Source organism: Manacus candei, unplaced genomic scaffold (genome assembly GCF_025592945.1).
Source record: "Manacus candei isolate 608988 ecotype Guabito, Panama unplaced genomic scaffold, ASM2559294v1 h1tg000093l, whole genome shotgun sequence".
Taxonomy (NCBI): domain Eukaryota; kingdom Metazoa; phylum Chordata; class Aves; order Passeriformes; family Pipridae; genus Manacus; species Manacus candei.
This window is the reverse complement of record NW_026138141.1, coordinates 3,374,857-3,400,916: the sequence shown is the minus strand read 5'-3', so window position 1 is coordinate 3,400,916 and position 26,060 is coordinate 3,374,857. Positions and strand designations below refer to the sequence as shown.

At 38.4% G+C, this 26,060-nt stretch overlaps 1 protein-coding gene across 25 annotated transcripts in view; it reads right to left on the bottom strand.

Moving 5' to 3' along the window:
- PTPRD (protein tyrosine phosphatase receptor type D) overlaps positions 1-26,060 on the bottom strand; it is a 1,149,573-nt gene that overhangs the window by 329,198 nt on the left and 794,315 nt on the right. Inside the window, exon 1 of one of the 25 annotated variants that reach the window (XM_051768184.1) lies at positions 14,927-14,994. The exons of 22 other annotated variants lie outside the window; for them this stretch is intronic. The gene's annotated coding sequence lies outside the window, so the exon portion shown is untranslated. Of the gene's footprint in view, positions 1-9,614; positions 9,681-14,245; positions 14,287-14,926; positions 14,995-26,060 lie in introns of those variants that run through there. 2 more of the 25 variants (XM_051768185.1, XM_051768186.1) reach the window with 2 other exon arrangements.

Here is a 26,060-nt window from a genome sequence, read left to right as displayed (position 1 = left end):
GCATTTCGGGTCTTCAGAGAGCTATAATGTGCACTGAATACAAACAGCAGTTAAGGAATAAAAATTAAACAACAAGCATACACATACTTAACAAAGTCCTGCTGGTAGGTGGTTGTAAGACAACTCCTAAATATATTTTAGTATCCAGAAATTAAAAATTATGTGCATTGATCCAGTAATCCTCAAAGCTCTTAGAGTGACTTTAATCTACCTGAGAACAGAACTGCTTTAAGAAAAATCCTTCTAGACCTTGCCAAAATCTAACTGCAGGGAACAGCATATTTTTGTAGTCATAAAAGCAGAACAACAACAAAGATGTAAAACACAAGGCCAATGGCAGCTAAAGCTATCACGTTTTTTACACAAATAACAATCAACAGTGTGAAAATTACTGGTAAAACAGGCTATGAAGTATGAGATGAAGAGAAAGTTGATCATGAGTTATAGTAAAATATTTTTAGTAACAGCAGCCTGACAAACTAAAGGTTAAAATATGTATAAAATATAAAATTAATACAAACCTCTGCATCCCACATATGTGTATTTCACTAGAAGGCTATGAAATTTATTGTCAAATAATAACTGCATATACCTGAAGGATATCAAAACAGTGACTGGAGCTTACTAGTGGTAGAAAATATTGATACAGGCTAGCCACAAAACTGTTGCTTTAAAAAAATCTAATATGTGAAAAAAAACCAAACCAAAACGAACAAATAATAGATTCTATATATATCGTGTTGTCTGTCCTACAAAAGAGGGCAAAAGCATTAATTTGAAGACAGCTTTTATTCCACACAGTAGAAGAAATCTGAGACTGTTACAATTTCAATGAATTCTTACCTCACTTTATTTTTATTTGACTTGTATGATTCTTATCACCCCATCTGAGACTTATCAATATTAGTTTTTATCACAAAGTCATCTGATTGCTCTGTATTAGAATGTTTATTCCTCTATTGATAAATTCCTGTGCACTGAATTCTATAAAACTACGTAAGCAATCTAAGACTTCAGTGAAGTAAAGGGGCAAAGAGGAACCTGGAAGGCTTAACACCCCTAAGTGAGTCACATAATTTAATAAAATTCCACTTCAAAACCAAAGCAAGCCTATGCTATACACATCATCCACGTCAGCAAATCTAGCTGTTAAAATCATACCAATTTTAAATTACTTTTCTAACTATCCAGAGAAAATACACCTTCATACTCTTAGATACAACTTCCAAAGCCTTTTGGCCTTCAGCTCATTTATCATAACAAAAATGTAAAAAAGGCACTTAACCTATAGAAAAAGAACACAGAAGAGCAGCATTTTAAGAACAATAAAAGCTTTTTGAGAAGAAAGGGTGGACTCTCAAAGACAAGTAACATGACATCTGGACATCAAGCCCCTTCTTAAACAAAGACTACAGCACTTACATATAATATGTCACATACAAATTCACAGTAAATATATTACTTATATAGCATAATTTACAATTAAATGTCATCTAATATCTGCATTTCATTCCACAGACCTGCATCAAACGACCAGCTTGTCCACTGTTTTCAATATCAGCAAAATTTTTTTGAAGTGCAAACAAAAGTTGTTGAAGGATTTTACCTAAATTATTTCTCCATCACTAATTCAACATAACTGTGAATAACCCAAGGCAGAACTATAAAATTATGTAAAACAGCACAAGCTCAGTGGAAAAAAAAGATTAATTTATCTTGTAATATGTAAATTACTTCTACTAACTTCTTCAGTTACCAGATTAGGAACTGTTTTTTACCAATCCCTTCATCCTCTACACGACATGTTGGAATTTCTTTTCTGTAGTTACTCCACAAGACAAATCATTACCTGTAGTAAAACTACATTCTCTTTAAAACTTCCTTATTTCCCTTACAAATTTTTAAGAGTTTCGCCTTTAACCAGTGCTGTATTTTGCTATACTTAGCTTAAAAACAAGTAGGTATGAAAATGAAATGCAAAAGAAAAAACTGATTAGAAAAGATGAAATAAAAAACTATTCAGTGTGCATTGTACCTCTGAATCTTTGCATAGATCTCAGCTTATATTCAAGTAAATACTGAACAGATCTTCACTAAAATATTAGAGAATATTAATTAATTGGAAAAATTTCTTGGCTTGACTGGGTACAGTGTTTCAGCCCTGCACTGTGGTTTGGTGAAAGACAGAAATTCCTGACAGAGTGATGCCTATAGTAGCTCTCCTGTGTCACGTAAAATTAAAAAATGTTCATGAACTGAAGCATTCATACTTCTAGAACAGATTGTGACTTGTTATAGACCTCTTACTTGTTAATATTTTTTCCTGTAGTCAAATGACAGCGTTCCATAATGCACACAAACGGAAATACAGTCTGTGTCTATTTCACATTTCAATAGTCTGGAGAAGCTTTGCTTGCTCTGTATGAAAATTGAAAAGAAAAACAGTATGAAGTACTAGTATATTACTTTTATTCTTTCCATAAACGAAGGAAGGCAGTAAACCACTTCATCTTTTGTCAGCTGTGTTAATAATATTGATTTGATCATTATGAAGAAGAGGTAAAAATACTGTAAAGCAGAAATTAGCTTTTTTTACTTCCTTCCCCTCCACAGACTTAAGTGTCCAAATTAAACATAAATCAATTTAGTGTGTATACTTGTTTTTAAACCACACACATTTATTTTTAAACCCACATATACGCTCATGGATTTCAGTGATGTTAGATAGTAGTGAAGTTACCCAGATATATGGTTACGGGTATGGGCGAGCCTTAGTTCTCTGCTGAACGCTATCTTAAATGAAGCTTTTTTCTTTATTCTTTCTGTCCTTGCGTACGTTTTCACATATATGTTCTCATATTTTTACTATACACTTTTAGTGCATAGAATGACAGGACAAAGAACCAGCTCCTGCTAACCTGATGTGTGATTAAATTCATTTAATACTATGGAAGTATGTGCATGAATAAAGTGAGCCATATACAGCACACAGTTCTTATTGCCAAGGACTGCTTACACACAAGCATTTTCCTTCCACAAGGAAGCTCATTTAAAAATAGTCTTTCATTAATCTACAAGAAAATTTTCTTTCTAACCCTTTTAAAAAATACTTATAAATCTCTCATTTGTTGTTTAATATTAGCAGGAGCTGTGAATGTTCTGTATCTTTAAAGTCATTTCAGGGAATCTGGTTACATTACTCTCAGCACCTATATTTATTTTTAGCTATATGTCTACAAACAGCTTTTTTCTTCAAAGCTATCCTTAGAATTCCAAATAATTGTAAAAGATGTGAGAGAAGAGTGAAAATAAGAGTGGTTTATAGTGAATTTTTTTTCTGTATTATTCATATTCTATTAAGCAATGACACAAACAAGGGACTAAATTCTAGGCTGTAAACAATAGAAGATGCATACAAGGATTCTCTTATGTATAATGCTGCAAACACTAAGGGGATTTTTGCAAAGTACAGCTGACTGGACTAGTTTTTATTGTTCAGTGGAACTTTGTAATCTCTCTATCTGGGCAGGGTATTTGGGATGCACAGGTGTACAATTCCTTCATACCTCTGGGTCATCCTAAGATTGCAGCTCTAAAACTATTAATAGTTCAAATAAAAACTAACAATGCAAAAGAATATATATGATATAACCATCAGTCTCAAATATATTGCAACACCCAATAAAGGACCGCAGAGCTATATAAAATTATGTCTGATTTATTATTTTTATTCAACCTGAGGTCTAAGAGTCTGTGCATCTGAGAGCATTACATAATTCCTGATTGCCACCTAAGCACTCAAACATCAACTCACTCCACTGATGCTCATTCAGTTATCAGTTATTTGATTACTAGTCACACACCAAGCCTTCTCACGTAGCTGTAACTTGTAATATAGGTATGCCTTATAACTGGTAAAATACCCAAGAAATCTGTAGTCCAATTAAAAGGAAGCCACAAGATTTTTGAAGGATAAGCTTCACCAATGCTTTGGGTTAAGAAACAAAAGAAAATTGCCTTATTGTTTCAACAGTCAAAATCTGAAAGTGATTTGCTTAACATAAAAGACATTTTTCATAGTCCTCCAAAGGAAGGCTCTGCATTTTTTTAAGGAGTACTCTGGTATCTTCAAGGAAGAAGTAAGGAAGAAGTATTTGAGACGGACTGTCTGTCTTTCAGTCTACACACCATTAAAAAAACCCAGAAAAATCCTCAGCATTATAGGAAACATAAAGGAAGATTGCAGATGGGAAAGTTGAATATGTTTTTCCTCTCAGTAAGTTTGAAGGTAAAAGAAAATGGTTCATCAGGAAACAAAGAACTTATAAATCATAATGTTTGTCCGCCAAATATCTGAGCTATTTGCAAACAGAAAGCAGGCAAAAAACTGACGAGCTCTGCAACGCATCCTGATACACAAGGACTCAGTGAGAGGAATTTCTGAAAACTGGTCTTTATAAGAATAGGACTGAAATTACCAAAAGCCACATCCAAATAGCCAAAACCCTAATTTTGAAAGAAGCTTCAGAATCTGTATAGATTCAGACAAGCCACGAAAGTTCAGTACTAGCTTCAAACCACTACAAAGGGCAGCCAAAATCACAATTAAACATCTATGACAAGGGTGTGTGGTTACCTGCACTCTCAGCAAAACATAAACTCCCAGCTGCTACAGCTTCATTCCCAATAGTGGAACCATACACCCCTCAGCAGCTACTAAATTATGAAACACAAGCAACTCCATGCAATACCAAAAATCTAGTAACACAACTGTACCTCTAACTGGAGCAGTCATCTGCCCCACTCTAACAGGAAAAAAACTTACAAATGCAAGAGCAGGAGGAAATCCTGCTTAATTATTGTATACAGGTAAGTATATGCGTAAGTCAAGAAAAGCAGCAATTGTTACCCGCTAATAACACCTCAGAAACTCAGTAGGTGGAATAATAACTGCATTAGTGAGAAAAGCACAGTGAGAACCTGCCTTAAAATTCTCAAATACATTAAACATGATGAAGAAATACAGCATACTAAGAAAAATACAGTGAGCATGACAATGTCTGACATACGGTGTCTATTGACAAAATTTAATGCTTCAAACCATTAACACAGCAGTTTTGTGCTCTAAAAAATACCTGTCCCTGATTGTACTTGGAGGACCCAGCATTGAAGTGAGCTTGAAAACTCTGGAACCTACACTGCTGAAATTTCTGAACTCAGAAGTATGAACCTGCAACACTTTCACCAATTTATTTGGTGAGAATAAATGATCAGGACTGTCTCTCAACAAAAACTGACTCACTGTGACAGAGACAGGATTTAAAAAACTGAATTCAGCTGAATAACACAAAGACTTAAATGGAAGGTTCTACCTGGGGAGAAGAGGGCCAGCATTCACAGTTAAATCTAAATCTGCTACCACTGCTCCTAGAGACAAAAACACCAAAATAGCACCAGAGATACATTTCTTTGTTGTTATACTCATGCAGTTCTCTAGACACAAGGAGCCGAGAGAAACTGTCAAACAGGTCTCTTTCTCTTACTGTGTTCCTCCTTTTCGTGTGGAAAACCTCCCACTGTGAAAAATGGGAAATGGTTGAAAAAACAAAGAATTTACAAAGAAAAAAAGTTCCTATCCAAGACATAAAAGAAAGCACAAAACTTTTAAAAAAGCAGGTAACCTAGAGTTATTCAAATACCTCAACAAAGGCAGCATGTGCACAAGTATACACGTGGTGTCATGAGTACACCAATGCCTGCACAGAAAGACTGCTCTCTAGATATTGATACATAGTCAAAGAAATCAGAGATCATTGCAAAAAGGGCATGTCCATAATAACACTTAGCAGGAGTAAAAAAGTATCAGTTAAGCCTTTGAGATCCTAATGGCAGTAGGTTTCAGAGGAGATTTCTGCAACATAACAGAGTACCCAACATTCATAATTTAAGTGACATTCTGAAAACAAGGACTGTTTAGGGAGCCTCTCACAGTTTATGAGAGTTCACAACATCAGATATGTTCTAACAATGAGAAGCAAAAACTGCTATGGAGAGTTACATTTAAAGGACACATAAAGACTCATTCCAGAGAGAGTGAAGTAGAGTATGGAAGAGCTGGTATGAAGCAGACATCAGCATTTCTTCAGAAAGACACATTTCTCCTTGATTTACAAACTGCTGTTTATAAAACTGAGGACAGATGTCCAGGCGTGCAAAAGCAGGACGGAGAACAACGTGGAGAAAGAGGTGGGGAAAGGACATCCCCAGTCACAGTAGTGAAATCAGCATTGATACTATGGCAGTTTTTTGTTAGTAGGAAAATTCTGAGGTTGTAAAATCTCACTCTTTACTCTTTCAAGTGCTTGAATTCAGGTTTCCTCCCATCCCCAAGTTCTTCAGTGTTCTCAAGAATTCCATCTCATTAAATATGAAATACATTTTGACACCATTATCTGAGCAACATGTAAAAGCTGCAGAAAAAAATCTCTGCCTAATATTCTCACTGGCATCTGCAATATGAAGCTAACCCAGGAAAACAAAAATTTCCCATTAAATAGCAAATTCTTCACCTCCTTACAAGAATGATAACAAAAAAGGCTGAAAAAGCCACTTGTCTGTCTACTAAGAGTTTACATCTGTTAAGGACTGCTCACTATATTAACATTTCTACTTAATTATCATCATGATAAAAAATCTTATCACGCTTTTCTTCTACACATGACAAACAATCAATTTTGACTTTTTTTATTAATCTCTGTCTCTCTAACCTGGACTACTCCAGACAGAGATCACCAAAGATGAAAAAAGTTTTAAGGCCATTGCACCTTCCATAGTTTATGTACTCCCCAATAAAAAGTACGAAGACTGACTGAGATTATAAATTCAAATTGCTTGAAGACATAGAAATCCACGTCTCTAAGTAAAGTCCAGTAGTTATCTTCATGCTTTCTAATACCTTTGGAATAAGATTACTCTTGTGCACTAGATTAATAAAGCAATCCTACAAATAAATTGCTCAGAAGGACATGTATCTGTTCCATCAGCTACCACTGAACACATGAAGAATACACAATTCCTTTTTACGTATATGTAGTATTTACTCCATTCAGCCCCAAACTGTCTATAACTAAGCTAACTGAAATACTATTGCTAAAATCCTACCACTCTGGGTTTTTTTCCAGAGTCACTATAATCATGTAAAATTAAACCCAAGGAATGCTAGATTGTTACAGGGGTATGATTGCTCCTGCAAGCATTCACTGCCACCTGCTAGCATTAGAAAGTACAATGCTCTCTTCATTATCTACTGCCTTGATAGATTTAAAATATTCAACTGGTCAATATGTTGATAATTCATGTGATCATTTAAGACAACTTTTGAAAATGTTAAATGGGAAACAGGTGTAAATTCTACATATTTAACTTAGTGACAACAAAAATGTACATTGATTATCCATTTCTCTTCAATTAAAAAAAATGCATTAGAGTCTCATTAGTATCAACTAAGGTAAATACTTCTTTAATATTACGCTTTTTCATTCATGTGCCATGTACTATAGAATAATTCAAGGCTTTTCATGTCAAGCAAAAATAATATCCCAAAATACCCAAATCATCAAAAAAAAAAGATAAGGAAAACAGTTTCACTGTTTGGAAAATTCTGTTAATCAAGAGCAGGTCATTGATGCACTTAATGGTAATGAGCAAAAACTCCATTCTTTGTGAAATAGGTTAAAAATGAAAAAAAACCCTAATAATAGAATCCATCTTTTATTTATAGTAAAATGAATTGTTAAATAGTGAATATTTATTACTTAAGCAAAGACAGTTTTCCAAATAAAGTTGATGGCACGCTGCCAGTAAGTAGAATACATAGGCATTTGGCAAAATGCCATTTCCTTGATGCGAAACTGTTCTAAAGTGATTCTTGCTGGATAAGTATTTCTCTTCACCAAGATGCTGCTTACTCTCTAATTTATGAGATACTATAAATCAACTCATCACATGTTTTATTAAGCTTTCTTCTCTGAATTTGAATTTAACCACTGCTAGGATTACCCAGGGTAAAAGTGCTATCACTTAAGCACATACAGAAAAGAACTATGGATCTGATCCAAATAATGCTGCTGTCAAATAAAATCTTTCTCACCCATCACTGGGGGCTTTGAGCCTATTAGGACAGCTCTTCTAAGGCTTGACAGAAAAATCCACCTATACCATTAAGGTACAAATTAATATAAACAACTCAAAAAAAGTTTGCAAGCTTAACAGTAAAGCAGTCTGGTTTCCTGTGCACCTTTCTCAAACAAAATTCACTGTTTAAAAATTAATCACATCACTGCATATCAAAACAAACTTCAACAGCTTAGGGAGGGTAGATAGTTCAAAAATAAAATCCGAAAATCTGATCTTAACAAATACTTCTGAAAACACAGGTTAAAGCCATCCAAGCTATCCATCTGTATGGGCAATACATATTGTCATACCTGAACTAAACAAGGTCACACTAAATGTCATTTAGTCTTTCTACCTGATGAATATCTACCATTTCATCACTGATGAATATCAATTCTGCCTTGGTTAAGCTTGATGAAAACTATTAACATATATTTTTTCCACAAAAAAAAAAAATCCTATTTTTAGGTAAAAAACGAGAGTGTATTCATGCTCAGAAAGCTGTTAGAAATTTTAAGCACATCTGAAACAACTGAAACAAAAAGCGAACAGTGTCAATTCCAAATTTGTTGACATAGGTTAAAATAATATGTAAGAAGTTCTAAATGAAGTCACATCATCCTATTTACTTTTCTAGCTATTTCTGTGTGTTCCTGTGAAACGAAAGGGCACACTAATGACTAAATTTATCCTTATTATTCACAAATCTACTTATTCTTTCTCACTAGTATGAATAGCTTTCTGAACAAGGCAGCAATACAAGCTCAGCATTGAACATATCTAGTTGATGTGGGCTTATTTTTTCTTGAGAAATGCTACTGGTTACTTTGGCAAAGGGATATAAGGCTGTAAATTCCTATCCTCCATCAGCAGCACTGACCTCAGAGCAAACCCCACAACTGGCTACAGGCATTCAACATCCATCATTGCTCCTGAAACCTAATCTTTCAGGGAAGGACAGCTGCACTGGGCAGCAGTTAAGCAGCTTTCTAAGATACACTATCATCCTAAACAAACAGAAATAAATAAATAAAACTTCCTGCCCTACTTTCTGATCAATGTTTTAGAAATCTCTCATTGCTTATTCTTCACACCAAATGAATGAATTTTACCTGCACATAGGCAGATAACATTCAGAGAGGGGAGGGGAGGAGAGGCAAGGGGAAGGGAAGGAAGGAGAGTTCAAAAAGTGGTTAAGAATTTTTTTTAATTCAATCATCATAGTGAAGCAAGAGGAATCACTGAGTTCAAACTTAGCAAACAATTATTTTCTGCAGATCAGAAAGACTATGACATTGCTACTCACATGTATATGAATTTTCTCTTGCTAAGTCAAAGCAAGTAACAAAAAACCCACACTTTGGGTAAAAGCAACGAATAAGCCAAGGTGAGACACTGAAATCAAAACAGAATTGGGCAAATTTGTAACAAAAATGTACATTTAGTTGCAAATTTCGGACCTGAGTCACCTTTGTTTCAGCCAGGTTGGTGCTGACTTCGTAAGATTCTTCATAAAAATCATCCAATTCTGCCATCTAAAAAGCCAGATTTTACACACTACTTACTGAACTCTGACTTACAAATACATAATGTCCAGAACACTAAAAACTGTAAAAGAAAAAGCAATGCACTTGCTTGTATTACTCAATACACCATGTCTGATATACCGCTTAGGAAAAAGCATGCATTATCTGACTACAACAATATGTGAACAGGTCGGCTGGCATTAACCAGGACATCCATTTTGATCGTCTGCAAAAAACAAATTATTTGTATACCAGTGGAGTGACTCCAGTAACTGGAAGATTACTGAAAAACCCAAATAACTCCACTGTGCTTAACTATGAAGAGGCACAGGACATGATAGTATACTATTAGTGCATGTCCTCTGGTATAATAAATCAAAGTGTCTAAAATTCCATCATCCTCAGTTGACTGAGAAGGACGTTTTCTGCACATTCTTCGTATTTGAAAGAACACACAGAATCCCCATCAGATATCAAGTATAAATAGGGAAGTTGATTTTTGAAAAAATCTCTCTTTTGAAACTCTACTGAAAGATCAATCACCTTCTCTTGTTATTTTCTGTTTTCCTTTCTGTTTCTGTGCTACTCAGGTTATGGAGAAGGCTGTCACAGTATGTAAGCAGAAGACACTGGAAGAGATAAATCCTAGGGAATATTTTAGGGAATTACAGGATATGTATACCTGCTGGTGTACTTAAAAATAAGCTGATAGTATTCAATTTGATTTGTCGTTTTTATAAATTAATTGAAAGAACATTAATAATAATTAAGCTTTTAAAAAGCAATGCTTTCAGAATTTACTCAGTAATTTATTCAATTTAACCTACTTTTTTGCAAACAAACCATTTTTATTATTTTGTATCTATTTTCCCTGCATCCTAGCTATCCGCTTCCTATAGGAAGACACAAACATGCAATATATCTATAAATATTATCAATAACCAAACAAAAGCCATCTGAAATATATGTTAAAATTGTGCAGTAGTAAACATGGTTCTATCAATGCACAGCAGCTTGAACAACAGTGAAGTGAAGCTTGTTGGAAAGGAATTTACAGGCAAAGCACTCTCATGCTACCTTTTTCTACATCATCAGATTTCTCCAATTGTACTGCAGCTTTCACCGCAGCAGATCACCAAGAGAAGTAAGCTTCCGCTCTTCTCCTACTTGGTAAATCCCTGATAGTATAAAACCAAGTATTTTTAAGCACAGATTCTTGCTCTAGGCTGCCAAGTTGACAGCGTACATTCATTAATTGGCTTCATTTAAGGCCCTTTCCAAAGAAAACAAGGATTAAGCAAACAAACAACTCTCAGAGTATGTGAAATTGAGAGTTTTCATAAAAATATTGTATGTTGACTGTGTTATGCCAACTGTTTTTAAACAGAATTACAATAAAAGCAAGCTCCTGTTACAATAGATGGCATTATATGACTGATACAGAACTTATACCTTTTTCTCAACTTATTAAGAGGACAAAAGCTTAAAAATCACCAGTCTTATACAAAAATGAAATACAATGACTAGTAGACCTGTTCTATATTACTCCTCTTGATATCCAAAGCACAAATGAAGTGCCTGTCCTCTGTATGTCGGAGCCACCGCCTTGGTTTACTGACAGTCAGTAAAACTTGCAGTTTTGAACAGACATTTATCATTTGAGAACACCTTTAAATGAGATTTCATTGCATTTCATTAAAACTTTACCTAAGGCGCGCACGCACATTTCAGAAAATTAATCTCAGTCAATATTTGCACAACTGTTGTTGGCAATAAGACAAAAAAACCTCTTGCTGCCTCAATACCGAATGATATATAAAACTCTGATGTTTTAAAGACAGCTTATTAAAAAATTAACATACCACAGGGAAACTGCATTTTGATTCCATGACCTTACTGTGATTCAGCTTGAAAATCCTTTCAAATGAGAATTCTCAAAGAGCTTAGTAACGGAAGTTCATTTCGAAGGAAATCCAATATGCAAATATTTCAGCTGTGCTCTTTTACAAATTGTCTGCCTTGTCAGTTTGAAAAACTGAAAACCAACAATGAAACAGTGTAAGTATACTTGACCTTATTGCTTAATGTCTATCAAGAATGCTATGTCTGGTGGATTTTAAATTTTGAAACTGACACTCAAAAATGTATAGTACACATCCCATAAATGCTGACTACACTCCAGCCAAAGCCTTGGAGCCGACACAACTCTCAAACTTACATAACACTTACAAAGCTATTTTAAATACACCATCAATCTATGTCTGTTGCTGCCTTGAAGTAATCCTGTTTAGTTTATCTTTTAACCCTACACTTGCACGGAACTGTATCATTACTAACCTAACAGAAAAAACACACAGGCAACAAACCGATTTTCTCAGCTTACAGAAAATATGAAAATGCAGGAAGACACTCAAATCTAACTTTGCCCAAAATTTGCACCTCCTGAGTCGATGTTCACCCCCAATTCCCATAGCAATCAGGAAAGCAGGGAGGAAAGAACTATGCTGGACACCATACAGGACTAGAGTAAATGAATGAAGTAGGGTAAAAATAAAAACTAAATAATATACAGTTTGTACGCATCTCCTGAGAAACTGCAGTCTCATTTACTAGTAAGGAACAAATAACTAGCAACTTTGCTTTTGACATTAGGCACCTGTGTAAAAAATGTCTGGTGAAAGTGAGCATATGCCATGCACTGGTATCTGCTGTATGAGAGCAGTTTATACAGGCCCCTAGTGGTTTAGCATACACAGCAGCAGATGAAGGGGAATTCCTACTCTTCAGCTTGTGTAGTTTTAGTCCCTGCATTACTCAAAGGCAGGAATGAAAGACAATGTTAAAAATGAAAGGTCATTCACTGACTAGACTTAAACTGGTATTTAGTTCTTTCATGCACCCCCATGCCATTCTTGCAAACCCTCTCCTAAGATTAAGCTCTGATTTGCTATCACCCATTGAGTTCGCTGGCAGTACTGGTGTTTGAGTTACATAACCATCACAGTAGAACACTAAATTCACATTATTTTTTAATGCTCATTTTAAGAGTATGATGACTGATGGGTCTAAAAGCAGGTCCTAAGACCCATTCGTGAAATCTAGAAATACCAAGATACCATTTTCCTTACCATGCACCATTCCTGACAGCTTTCCACACACAAACCATAATGAATTTCTTAGTGTCTTCTTAGAGTAGAGGACTACTACTTAGAGAAAGCTTTCATGCTTTAAGTGGATACAGAAAAGCTATACATCATTTCTACATTGAAAGAAATCTAAATATACTCCACCATATTATCAGAAGTGACAAAACTAAAACTGGAAAGCTACTCGTGTAAAAAGTCTCTCATTAAATCCTTCCTTTCTTCGTACCTTGAAAATCCCAAGCCAGTATATTTACTGCTTCTAGCAATTTTGATTGAGTGAAATTTGACAGCTGAATTTATTAAACTGACCAGTTTGTCAATTTCGCACATTAAAAAAGCAGTAATAGCACATCTCATGAGAGAGAATGTAAGGAAGCTATCAAAAAATTGCCATCTAGAGTAAGATACGAGTACATATGATTGTATTTCGGACAGGGGAGAATCTCTTTTTTTTTTTCTCTTCAGAGTTGCTCCATTCATAACAAGAATTGGAGGAGCTTTGTTGCTTCCAGACCAGGAGAAAATGATGTCATTTACCATACACTTTTACAAGAAAAGAAAGTACTGACCATTATATCATTATAAGCCACTAGCAGATACCAGAGGAATGAAAAATATAATATATACATTTTTCCATCTCCGGATCAAAATTCACAATAAATGTCCCAATATACAGAAGTTGCTTGTGCCCGAACAAAAGGTATGTTGAAGTGATCTCTGAAAGACTGAGAAGACAATCATAGCTTCCCACATTAATCCTAAGTTTAAGAGAATACAAGCGTCACCAAAAATACTTATATCTGCAAATGGGAAACTCCAAAACAAATCAGCATCTATGGACTCATCCCCAATGTAACGCTGTCTCAGGCGGCAAGTGAAGGAACACATAAAAACCTAACTATTCTGTGTAAATAAACTGACCTATCTATATACGTCAAAACTAGGAATACGGACATCGAAATCAGGGTAAAGAAGCTGCCATTCTTCCACGAGGCAGTAAATGTACAAAGGCCAGGCAAAAGAATAAAATACACATGACAGCAGTTCTGAAGAAGTAACACGGAGGAGGAGACATTCAAAAGCCATACATGCAAGGCTGAGTAGTAATGTCTTAAAAAGGGAAGAATACGGTTCTGTTGGGGAACCGAGGGGACAGTAAACAGGCAAAATAGGGGATTCGGTGGAAGAAAACAACTGTTTTATTTGCAAGTCTGGGAGAGCCCAGTTGCAGCAGTGAGGAGTGCCTGCTTGCACGGGCAGACGGCGCAGAGGGAGCTGCTAAGTTTGCTGAACAAATTCAAGAACCCCTCTGTAAGCGCTCAGAAAACTGAGTTTTCAGCCCGATGTGCTTCCTTTCAAGTGGTTTCGCGAGAGTAAACAAAAAATTAAAAGCCTAACCTGAGAAAAGCTTCGCATCTCCGTGCCTCCCTGCTCCGCCGAGAGACAGCAGGAGAAGGAGGAGGAGGAGGAGGAGGAGTAGAATGAGGAGGAGGAGGAGGAAGAAGAGGTGGAGGAGGAGGAGAAGAACGGAGCCCTGCTCGGACCGGCGCCGGAGGTCCCTGCCGGCCGCTCACCCCCACACCCCATCTCCCAGCGGCAGGCGCCTGGCCTCTCACCCTTGCTACCTTTCCCCCTTCTCTCCACCCATAAAAATAAACAAAATAATTAATATTAATAATTCTCTCGCCAAAGCAAACAGCCAGTGTGTAATTACCGTACTCCCCCCTCCCCGCCCGCGTACAGCGGCACTCAGTGGAAGGAAACGTCGACTCCGATCCATCAATCGCCCTCTCCCTGCCCCATCCCCCGTCCCCGCACCGCAACTCCCCTCGCTTCCCGAACAGGCCTCGCTGCCAGGCTGACACCGGCGGGGAGGCGCGGGGAGCGGGCTGGCAGCGGCCGGGAGGGGAACCCCGGGGCACCCGCGGGGAGAGTTGTCCGTGAGGCACATGTGTGCGGGCTGCGCGCACACACACGCACACACACACACTTTTGTGTTCACACCCACAAACGCGCCGAAAGAGGCGGCAAAAGGGGAGCGGCGGCGGAGGAAAAATGGGTCAGGAGCGGGGCAGTTACCTGGTCATGCTGGCTCCTCCGGTACCAGCAGCAGCCGCCGCCGCCGCCTGCCCGCCTGCCGCCGCTTCCCGCCGCCGCCACCTCCTCCCGCTGCTGCTCCCGGTCGGCTCCGGGGCGGCCAATTTAATCCAAGCCCCGCAGCAGCAGCGGCAGCAGCAGGAGCCACCAGCGGAGCCCCGTCGCTGCTGCCTGGCGCTCGTGCGTGTCTCTCACAGTCCGGCACCGGGGAGCGAAAGAGTATCAACGAGAGTCCGAAAATCCAGCATCCAAAAGAGCCAGGTCCGCGCCTGCCTCCTCCTGCCAGCGCCGCCTCTCCTCCGCGCTGCTCTGCTCCGCTCTGCTCTTCTCCTCTTCTTCTCCTTCCTGCGGCGGCGACGGCTGCTGCTGCTGCTGCTCCCGGGCGCGCTCTCTGTTCCCGAGCTGCTGCTCCGTTTCCCCTCCTCCTCCTCCTCCTCCCTCTCACTCACTCTCTCTCTCTTTCTCCCTCTCTCTCCCTCTCCTTCTTCCTTCCCTCTTCGCTCTTTTTTCCCCCTTCCTCCTTTCCTTTCCTTTTTTTTCTTTTTAGCACATTCCTTTGCTACAAATAAAAGCGAGGTGTTCAAGCCTCCCGCCCCCCTTCCCACAAAAAGTGCAGTGCAAACAAAAGCGAAGAAAGAGGGCAGGGGGTGGGCGGAGTGGGAGGGCAGAGGCACGGGAAAAATCACCAGAAACGGTCCCCGAGAGTCGAAACACGAGCAACCCTCCTTCCGCTCCTCCTCGCCCCTCGGGGAGAGAAGGGGGACGCCGTGGGGACGATGGGGACGGCGCTCCCCGTTTCGTGGGTTTGTTGTGCGGTTTGGGTTGGATGGCTGTTTCAGCGGTCTTTGTTGGGGGGTGGTGTGCTTTTGGGTTTTTTTTCTGGCGGTTTGGTTTTTTTGTTGTTGTTTGGGGGTTTTTGTTGGTTTTTTCGTGATTTTTCTTTTATAATCCTCTAAACGCTGTGTAGACCACAGGATCCGTACGGCCCCGAGTGTTGGGGAAAGCACGCTGCCGATGCCCGTGGCTATGCGTGCGCGAGGATGCGGGGGGGCGAGTGCATGTGCAGGCGATCCAGGAGCGGCCGCCCCATCCCGAGCCGCGGGCCGGCCGGGAGCGGCGTCGCGCGGCCACCGCGCGCACGCACACCCGCGCGCGGTTGGGGGCGGGCGCGTGACGTCACTCCGGGCCGGGCCGGGCCGGGGGTCAGGGTGGCGGGGCCGGGGGTCAGGGTGGCGAGGCCGGAGGGTGCGGAGGCGGTGGCAGCCCTTTTGTCTGCTCACCTCCAAAAAACTTCCCTGGGCGAGAGAAATTCACCGGAGTTTAGACGCTCGACTTCTTGTGCGGGTGCGCAGTCAGATGGTTAAACTGCCGGGGGTTGTACCGGACCTCCCGGCCCGCGAGGGATGTGACAGAGTGTTGCAGAGCGGTATTTTCTTGTCAGTCATCCTTGAGTATGGCAAGTCTCAGATTTTCTTCCTGAAGAACGGTCAGGTGCCACGCCAAGTGACAGCACGTGTTGCTTAGCACAATGGGTGGTGTAACGTTGGGCTAAAAAAGGGTCTGTCTGGCCTCTTCTTACCCTGTCCTGCCCAATCCTCAGCAGAGAAGGAACAGCGCATAGGACGTAGGATTTAAGTGAAAAGTGCTTTGGAAAACCTCAGTGTTAACTTCTAGGTGTCTTCAGAAGCCTGGAACATATGTCCTCGGTGACACAGTTCATCCTGTGTAAAATAGAGACTGGACATAGCACTTCCTGCCATGGACTAGTTGACAAGGTGGTCAAAGGTTGAATTCAAGGATCTCCAAGATCTGTTCCAACCTAGTTGATTCTGAAATGGGGGTAGAGTGTTAGGATAAACACAGTAAATGCTAGTCCATCCTTATGGTGATGGGAGCCCATTAATATTGGTGCTGGAAAAGTTGGCTTCCTGGCTTCATCAGAATGAAGCTGCGGGTGCACCATTGACCAGACTGGTGCTTCTAGTCCTGAGTTCTGTGCTGGCAGGCTGCAATCTGATCAAACTGTGTAGTCCCTGATTCTGAAATCAACCATGTTGGTAGCTGCAAAATTCATTGCAGATGAATGATACTTTCTGCAGAGAAGAGTGATTTGGGTGTTTTCGATCATATTAATCGTATCGCCCTCTGGAATATAGTGCTGCCAACATGAAGGGTGATAGAAGTGAAGATAAACTCTGTTTTCCCCAACTCCTATAAATTGCTGTCTTCTTTTGATGTTGCCAGTGACACCATTAAAACTGGTCCCCTGAATAATCTTACACTTAAAAGATCACTATTCCTTTCCAAATAGTATGTTTCAAAGTACAAGTAACTTTGTAAAATAATTGTTTGGTATGATAAGGTAGCTTATTAGTATGCTAAAGAAAGTATCTTTAATATCAGTATACTAAGAAAACATCCATATATCAGTTCTTATCAGTATACTTAGCTGTTTTAGTGTTCTTCATGCTATGATCCTGACATGACATTGAAGAATTGAGCAATAAACCCATGTATTTTATATTTTCGTGTGGTATCACAACATGGATGTGTTTTGGGGACTACATTTAACTTTCCTTTATTTTACAGTTATAAGCAACTATTCCATCTGTTCAGTTTGTCTCACAGTACACATTAGGAAGAAATGCATCACATTAGACATAAATGTACTTCTTTCTGTTAAAGTATTAAAACCAGATCTCATTAATATTATTTATAAGATTTCCAAGTTTTGCAGTGATGCTAAAGAAAAAAAAAAGAAAAATAAGAAAATAACCTAAATTCATGAAGTAGCATTAAAACACTATATACTTACAGTCATTATACTGCATATCACCATTTGATATCAGTAGCATAAATTTTGTATTTGAGATAGTAGTGTACATATATACATGCATAAATGTATATATGTGGTTTGTTAATATTCCTTCCCTGTTAAGAGGAGATAACACAGCAAGAAACCTTAGTCATTTGTTATAAACTACTCATTAAGGTGGATTTTTTCCCCAAACTACGTTAAAAATTCAAACACGGCATTCTACACTGATGTTCTCTTTTTGCCAAGATTGCAACAGTATGTTACTCTAAAGTTAGTACAACATTGAATTGGAAATATGTTTACACATTTTATTAACTTTGAAATGTTTCCTGTAAAACACTGGACAATCTCTAAGATAGTACTTAAAGTAGGTTTGGAGTATAGGAATGTTCTATTTTTTTTTTTCCAGGAGTGAAAGGAAGAAGATTGTTTTATTTGAAAATAAGTATCGTGTTCTTTCTGAGGTTTTATCAAATTATGCATCTTTCTGTCATCATTCGAAATTAACTGTTTAAATCCTGTTCTTCCTGCTCACACAGCCACTTTCAGAGTCCTCATGGAGGCTATGGACCAGCAGTGCAAGTCTGATGGGAAGCGCAGGATGTGAATGCAGGTTTAAAACTCAAAAGACATAGTAAGGGAGGAAGCGAAATGAGTCAGCTTTCCTGAATTTGTCTGAATACCTACCTAGAACCATACTCTGGAGTGACTTCTACCATAGCTCTTCAAGTAAAGGATAAACCATACATCTTCATGTCTCAGTCTCATGAATTTCCTGTATTAAATAGTACTTCATTCATAGTGTCAGTCTTATTTTTCTCTCTTCTGTTCTACCTTGTATTGTTGCTTGCATTCCTGGTAATTAACATCCCACTAAACTCTTTAGCACAGTAGGACATTCCATTAACAACTGGATCCAGTGGACACTGGGTGGACACAGCAAAATCAGGAAGGCAAGGGGGAGCAGGATAGGTGGATCAGGAAGGTTACCCTATAGTTTCCTCTCCCTTTTTTTCTCATACATTATGATAGCCATATTTTACAGTTTCTTATGATTAGCAGATGACAAGCTGTTGGCTGAAATCTATCAGATGATTTGTCACAAAACTGCAATAATAGATATTTTGGGCATTGGCTTACAAAATGATTATAAAAAATGTTCCTGAGTTGCTGTACTGATATTTGAAAATTCTAATGTATAAACTACAATCACTTTGAGCACCTATTATTAAAAATAATAAAACACTACTAGACAAGTAAACGTGTTATCTGTATGCAAAAACTTATTCAACTAATTCAGTTTGACTGTGCATCTTTTAAGTCCTGATTTAGTACCTCAGCAGACATTCTCAGTACTTGTCTTCATCTTGTAAACATTTGTGATTCATATAAATCTTCTAATTGATGAAATTTAGGTAGTTAGACACAAAGGTATGGAAAGGAAAGTGATTTTCATTGTGGTTTTTTATGATCATTTTTGCCACATTTGCTATTTTTTCCCTGCTGTCTTAAGGAAATGAGGCTTTATACACTTGCATGATCTGCCTGGTACTCAAACAACTTCTGTACGTACCAGCACATTTTAAATCTGTTTGAAAGGATTCAGGTCTTCTATCCTACAGGTCTCAAACCTTGTTCTAATTTTTTTTCTATGGAAATGGATGTTTGAAAGACAAGGGAGATGAGCAGGCTGGTCCACACACTCACCCCAGCCCATGCATTGTGTGACTGAGCCATTCACACCACATGCCCTACCATAGACCCAGACTAGCAGGGTGGTTGGATCAGATGATGTAGCACATTAACTCAAGCTCATTAGACTTGGTTGTTTCTGCTTGTCAGGGGAAAACTTGTTGTACTAGGTCTTTGATTTTGGACTGGGATGAGGTGTTTTGGTTTGGGTTTTTAAGCTGAAAGTGCAAGAATCCAAAAGAACTACTAAGTAATCACAAAGCGCATGAAAACCTGCAGGGACTTGGAGATGATGAAGCAGGATCAGCTTTATCAAAGTGCACTACGGTGTGTGCCTCAAACTGAAAATAAACAGCAGCTTATATAGGGAAAGCTGTAAATAAGATTTGTAGATAGAGGAGGCAGCTTTGTCTTTTATTTCTGTACTATTTAGAGTATCTCAGATGTTGTGAGAACTCTGCTTGCTATTTAGAAAGGATGTATTTAGAATACAGAACACAGTGTGGTGGTATTATTCTTGAGTATCATACATGCATATATGTATAATGTATATATGCACACAGGTGCAGGAGTTCTGTTGCAAGATTTGTCTTCAATCTGAATACCCTGTGATAGATGGAGTCTTTTGTTCTTTTTTTTTTCAGTCTGGATTCAAAATGTAACCTTCATGGGAAGAAGATACCACTAAATTTTAAGGACAGCAGTGGACAGCTAAGACTAGAATCTCGGAAATATTTTCTAATATCAGAAGAAGAAAATGGAATCCACTAAAGGAAAACCAACAGCCGGATGACAGCTTGCTAGTTCACATCTTTTACAACAGCAAAACAAAAATTAGACACCGTGCATTACTTAGTGTTTGTGATTATTTAATGGGTGCTCTAAATGCATTAGGGAGACTAAAGCACCATTTTGCACACAGAGGTCAGAGATCACAGTCTGTATAACACTACTTGATCAAAATCTTGATACACTACTTCATGTAAATACTCATAAGTAGCAGAATTCATGTATTTAAAAACTCATGAAGATACTAATACTGTAACTCATTCACAGAACTGAAAGATTTTGTTAATATTTCACTTGAACACTGACTTATAGTTCCTAAGGAGACACTGCTGGGTAGTTTACACATCTTCTTTTATATAAAAGTATCCAAAAATGCTTTCTAGAAAACAGGATCTCACAAACTAACAACAACTGGTCCAAATGAAGTCTCATCAATATGAATGTTTGTTCCCTTCTGCAAAATTTCAGGGAGATTCAGATCACAACATCTTATATGGCAGTGCTATGCTGTCAGGGGGCTGAACAGGATATAGAGGGAGGAAAATGAAAAGTCTTAGTTTATTTCCCAGCCTTGAACCTTTTCCTTCTTGAATATAGGAGTGTTATGGAAGAAGCTACTCAGTCATCTGAGGGAGGGAGTGTTGCTCCATCCTTCTCATGTTGCCTTCTTTCTACACGTAAATCAAGAGGCACAGACAAGAACTGGGAGGCAAGAAATGGATTGTCCCAGCAGAGGTGCTGCATTAGGAAACCTTGCAAGACAGAATGTGAAAAGGGAAAATAAAAATATAAAATTGTTTTCAACATCTCTCTCCTTACAGTTCCCTCCAGTTAATATTTGAAGGTCATTATTGCTGTGGGCCTATAAATATTTCAACCACAGTATAGATAAATATCTGCAGTACCAAAAGAAGGATATTTTTTGCTAGAGTGGACCCTGTCACGCTATGTCTTGCCTTTAAGTCTATCTCAAAATGGCCAAGTTTACACCTTTTCTGTTGAATCTGATCAATTTATACAGATGCAATTAAAGTAATTTTTCTCCTCAACATAAATCCCATTAACTTCAGATAATGTGTTTCTAATTAAAAATACAGAAAAGTGTCTGTGACTAGTGGACAAGTGTTCCCATTACCAAAAAATGGTGTCATGTTTGATAATTATGTTTAACCAAAGGACTTTATGAAAAACCATGTTATTCACTCATTTTTAAATGCAGTTGTTCCAGAGGAAGTTGCAAGTTTAATGGCAGGTCAATCTAGGTAAAGCATCCTGAAGTGTTTAGTGCTATCCCAAAGTCTGAAGGCTACTAATCCAGCACTTTTCATAAGCACTGTGTTCATCTTATTTTCAATTTTAAATAGAAAATATTGCAAATTCCATGAATCCTGGTATCAGAAGGACACATTTCTACACTGTGACCTTGACTGTGTAAACAAATTGCTGAATTTCACTGAAACAATAAAAATAATTTTCTTATAATCACTCTGTTTTTATTATCTTTTCATTGTTTCAACTTATGTTTCCTTCCATCCAATCTCTGAATGCAAGCCCACTGAACATTTACTGTTATAGAGTGTAGTATATAAACTATGCACTATCACATCCTTTTATGGAAGACTGTGTATTTTGGGCAGAACAAGAGGTGTTAAAACTACACTATCCAAACAAATCTGCTCACCACACAACATTCTCTAATCATTTTCATTCTCAGCAATTCAATTAAAACAGAAATTAGGACAATGAGAAAAATCTATATTTTAGCCAAAGAAGTTATTCATGAAAAAGGAATGGAAAGATTAAATCTCTTGTATTGAATCCAGATTATTAACAAGTGCCAAGTCCTTTTTTTTCCTATGTTGAAAAACAGTTTTCCACATTAAACTAGCCCTTTGAGGGAAATCACGTATTAGTCTCAGGGGTTTTTTTCAACAACAGAAAAAAGCTCCTCAAAGTTCTGGTATAAAAATGACAACCCGTTCCTTATGAACTTCAGCAGATATCTTTTTTTTTATGCAAATATAGTTCAGTGACCTCCGTAATTTTTTCTTTTTTAAATAAACCCAAACTAGCACAAATGTGAACTGGTGGAAATCAAACCTGCAACCTAAGAATTTGTGGGTGTTTTCTCATATGATTCCTTCACTAAGAAGGTACAAAGGACATGACAGCGGTGATAAATTTCAACTCCAGTGTTTATGGAATGATAGCAACATGATTCATGTTTTTAATCTCAAGTAGGTTCTACATATTCAGGTTGCAGTTATGATTTAAAAAAAAAAAAAAAAAAGACAAAGCAATAGAGACTGTTTCTTCTCCAAACTCCTTTTTATTTCCCTCCTCTGGATTTGGTTCTGTGAGCACTTGTTCAGTTTTGCAACAAGTAAGTTTCTTCCCTCTCAGTGAAGCTTTACATTCTCTTACAAGCAATCACGTACAGTGTCTTTCAAGAATCATCTACTTCTTGCATCTTCTAATGTGTCCTTTCTTTCTGTCAAATGACTATACTTTTTTCACCTTAAATCTATGCTTTCTCAAATTCCATCTTCTCTGTTCCATTCCAAGATGCTGGGCTACCTTTTCATTTATTTCCACTTATATTCCTTTCCTCTTTTCCAGATTTACCTTATTCTGTCTTTCTTCAAACACCTCTGCCATGAATTTTTCTAACTCCCAAATCCCTCCACCTTTCATTCCAGAAGTACGCTTGTGCTTATATATGTAGTGGGGAAAAGGGGAAGCAGATAATATAACATAAGCTGTACTTTTTGAGATCCCAGACAGGTCAGCACATTCTTGCTCAACACATTGAGACATAGCAAAATACTATACAACAGTTAGAACATTGAGGTTTTTTGCATCCAGTACCTACACTCTTCCACAGGATGTCCTTCAGAAACTGCAGACACTGAGGCAGGGAGCAGTTCTGAACACAGGGTATCCTACCAAATATTTCTTCTTGATGCGTCATTCAGTACCTACATGCTTGGTTGGCTATGCCTTGCTCTTCTCCCTTCCTAGGTCCAATTCAGTTTGGTTCTGCAAGGTGTAAAACTGATCTCAGAAGGAGGTGATTTATAGCTGAAATTTGGAAGCTGGTTTTCTTAAAGATTTTGAGGATATGGAACTTCAAAGAAAAGAAAAGTTTAAATCACTGTTTTATCTGGTTCTAAGAAATAGGTGACAAATATGTCATATTGGATGCCTTCAGGAGCAGTAGTAGAAGGCATTAGCTGTCCTTTCAAGAACAGCAATGACCTTGGGATCAGAAGGATCATTATTCAAATGACACTGGCATGATTGTCCCCTCTTTTCAAATAATTAAGGAGGTAGAAATTCCAGAATTTCCATAATTCTCTGTAAATAATAATGCCAGATCTCAGGGTATTTATAAGAGTTTGCCCCTGCAGACTCTGTAGTGAGCAGTAGCTGGTTTTGTGGGCTCACTTGAGCAGGGACTATTTAAAAAATGTCGCTTGAAAGAATACTGTAATCTTTATTTCCATGCTGACTCCTGAGGTGGTAAAGTGCCATGATGATAGTGATGATAGAGGTGTCTTCCTGTAATTATTCTCTCAGCACATTCAACAATATACTGAGTGCTATCAGTATGATCTGAAACAATAAAGTTTGCTACCAAGAGATAAACCATTATCTCATTCCATCCTATGAATTGTCTTGCATTCTACAGATGTGCATGCATGCATACACACACACACACACACACACACACACACACACACAGCCTCTTTTCTAAAGAGGTTTATAAAAAAGAACAGGACAAAGTTGGGATGTAGTGAAGTACTTTCAGTCAGGACATTTTCTGTGTACATAATAGTTTGCTTTTTCTAAAAAAGAGGGAGTGGCTTGTACTTGTTTTCTGGACACAAGGAAGTGCTATATTTATGAAAATTAATTTTTGTATGATTTCACTAAGAAGAAATCAGTGAAAGAAAGTGGGTATTTTAGTTAAAGTAAAAATAAAACTGCAACTTAGATGATTTTTGTTCAACAAGGATTGTTAGTTCACTTGATAATTCCTCAAACAACAGACAGAAAGAACATCCAGAGTGTGTTTGGAACATTCATGAAATAAAAAAAAAAAAATGGAAGGAAAAAATATTTTTAGGTATTCTACCAGTCCAATGCTTTCAAACATCACAGATTCTACTGGCTCATCAATCACATCAGTTACCAGGGAATCTAAACACTGCTGCAGTTGGTCCTTTGTTCAGTGCTACCAGGATGCTGTTCATCAAAGCATAGTATTTTGGCCTCTTTATTCTGTTGTTGCTAAGCAGGAAAAAGACAGACATGCCTTCAGCAGAAGGAGATATGCCTCCTCTTCCTACTCGGGTAGGCCTAGGCGATGTGAAACCCATGGATATAATGAGCCATAACAACTGAGATATATTTATAAATGATCATTTCATTTTAAAGAAGAATAAAGCAAAAGGAAGAATTCTGAGCATAAAGGGAAGTTTCAAAGATTGTTTTCAATCACTGGGATCATATGATGCAGTAAGTCACCAAATAAATCATAGAATTATAGAATATGCTGAGTTAGAAGAAACCCACGAGGATCATTGAGTCCAACTCCTGGCCCTGCACAGGAACATTCCCAAGAGTCACACCATATGCCCGAGAGTATTTTCCAATTTCTTCTTGAACTTTGTCAGGCTTGGTGCTGTGACCACTTCCCTGGGGAACACTGTTCCAGTGCCCAACCATCCTCTGTGAAAAACCTCCTTTTCCTAATATCTAACCTAAACCTCCCCTGACTCAGCTTCATGCTGTTTCCTCCAGTCCTGTCACTCGTCACGAGAGCGAAAAGAGATCAGAACCTGCCCCTCCACTTCTCCTCACAAAGAAGTTGTAGACTGCAATGTCTCCTTTCAGCCTCCTCTTCTCCAGGCTGAACAGACCAAGTGACCTCAGATGCTCCCCATACGGCTTCCCCTCAAGGCCCTTCACCATCTCTGTTGCCCTCCTTTGGACTCTCTCTAAGAGTTTTATATCTTTTTTATATTGCAGTGACCAAAACTGCACACAAGATTCAAGGTGAGGCTGCACCAGTGCAGAGTGGAGATGGATAATCACATTTTTTGGCCAGCTGGAGATGCTTTGCCTGATTCCTCCCAGCCCTCCTGGCTGCCAGGGCACCTCTGACTTATATTCAGATTGCCATCGAGCAAAATCCCCAGGTCCCTTTCCGCAGAGCTGTTCTCCAGCCTCTCATTCCTCAGTCTATGCACACAATCAGTGTTGCCCCACCTCAGGTGCAGAATCCAGCACATGCCCTTGTTAATCCTTTGTTAAACTTGTTAAAGTAAGCTTTTGTAGGGCCCTACTAAGTATTTATGAGACCTGTTTCACAAAAACAAGTTATCTATCAGGTTCCAATGGTTTACATTTCTATTTCAACCCTGTATTTGGTTTGTCTTTAAACAAACATTTGTTTATGCTTCTTTTACCTGATAATTCAAAGTGGCTACATTAATGATCAGTGCTTTTCATTATTTAATATTGTCCCAACCTGCAGAAGCAGCATCTGAAGAAATTTACTTCCAAAGGGATCTGACAGACAAAAAGCTTCCACTAATGTGGAGAAAGGGCTTCCCAGAGCTGACATTTACTTTCTTTCACACTGTGTTATTTTGTCCATGACTACAGACATGGACAGTTACCAAGAACTGTCAGCAGTGATGCTATTGTAGTTCTATGCATAGAAAGCAAAAGGACTTAAAGTTTCCTCATGAGAGGAAGAGGGGGGGCAGGCACTGATCTGTGATAACCAGTGATATGACCCAAGGGAAT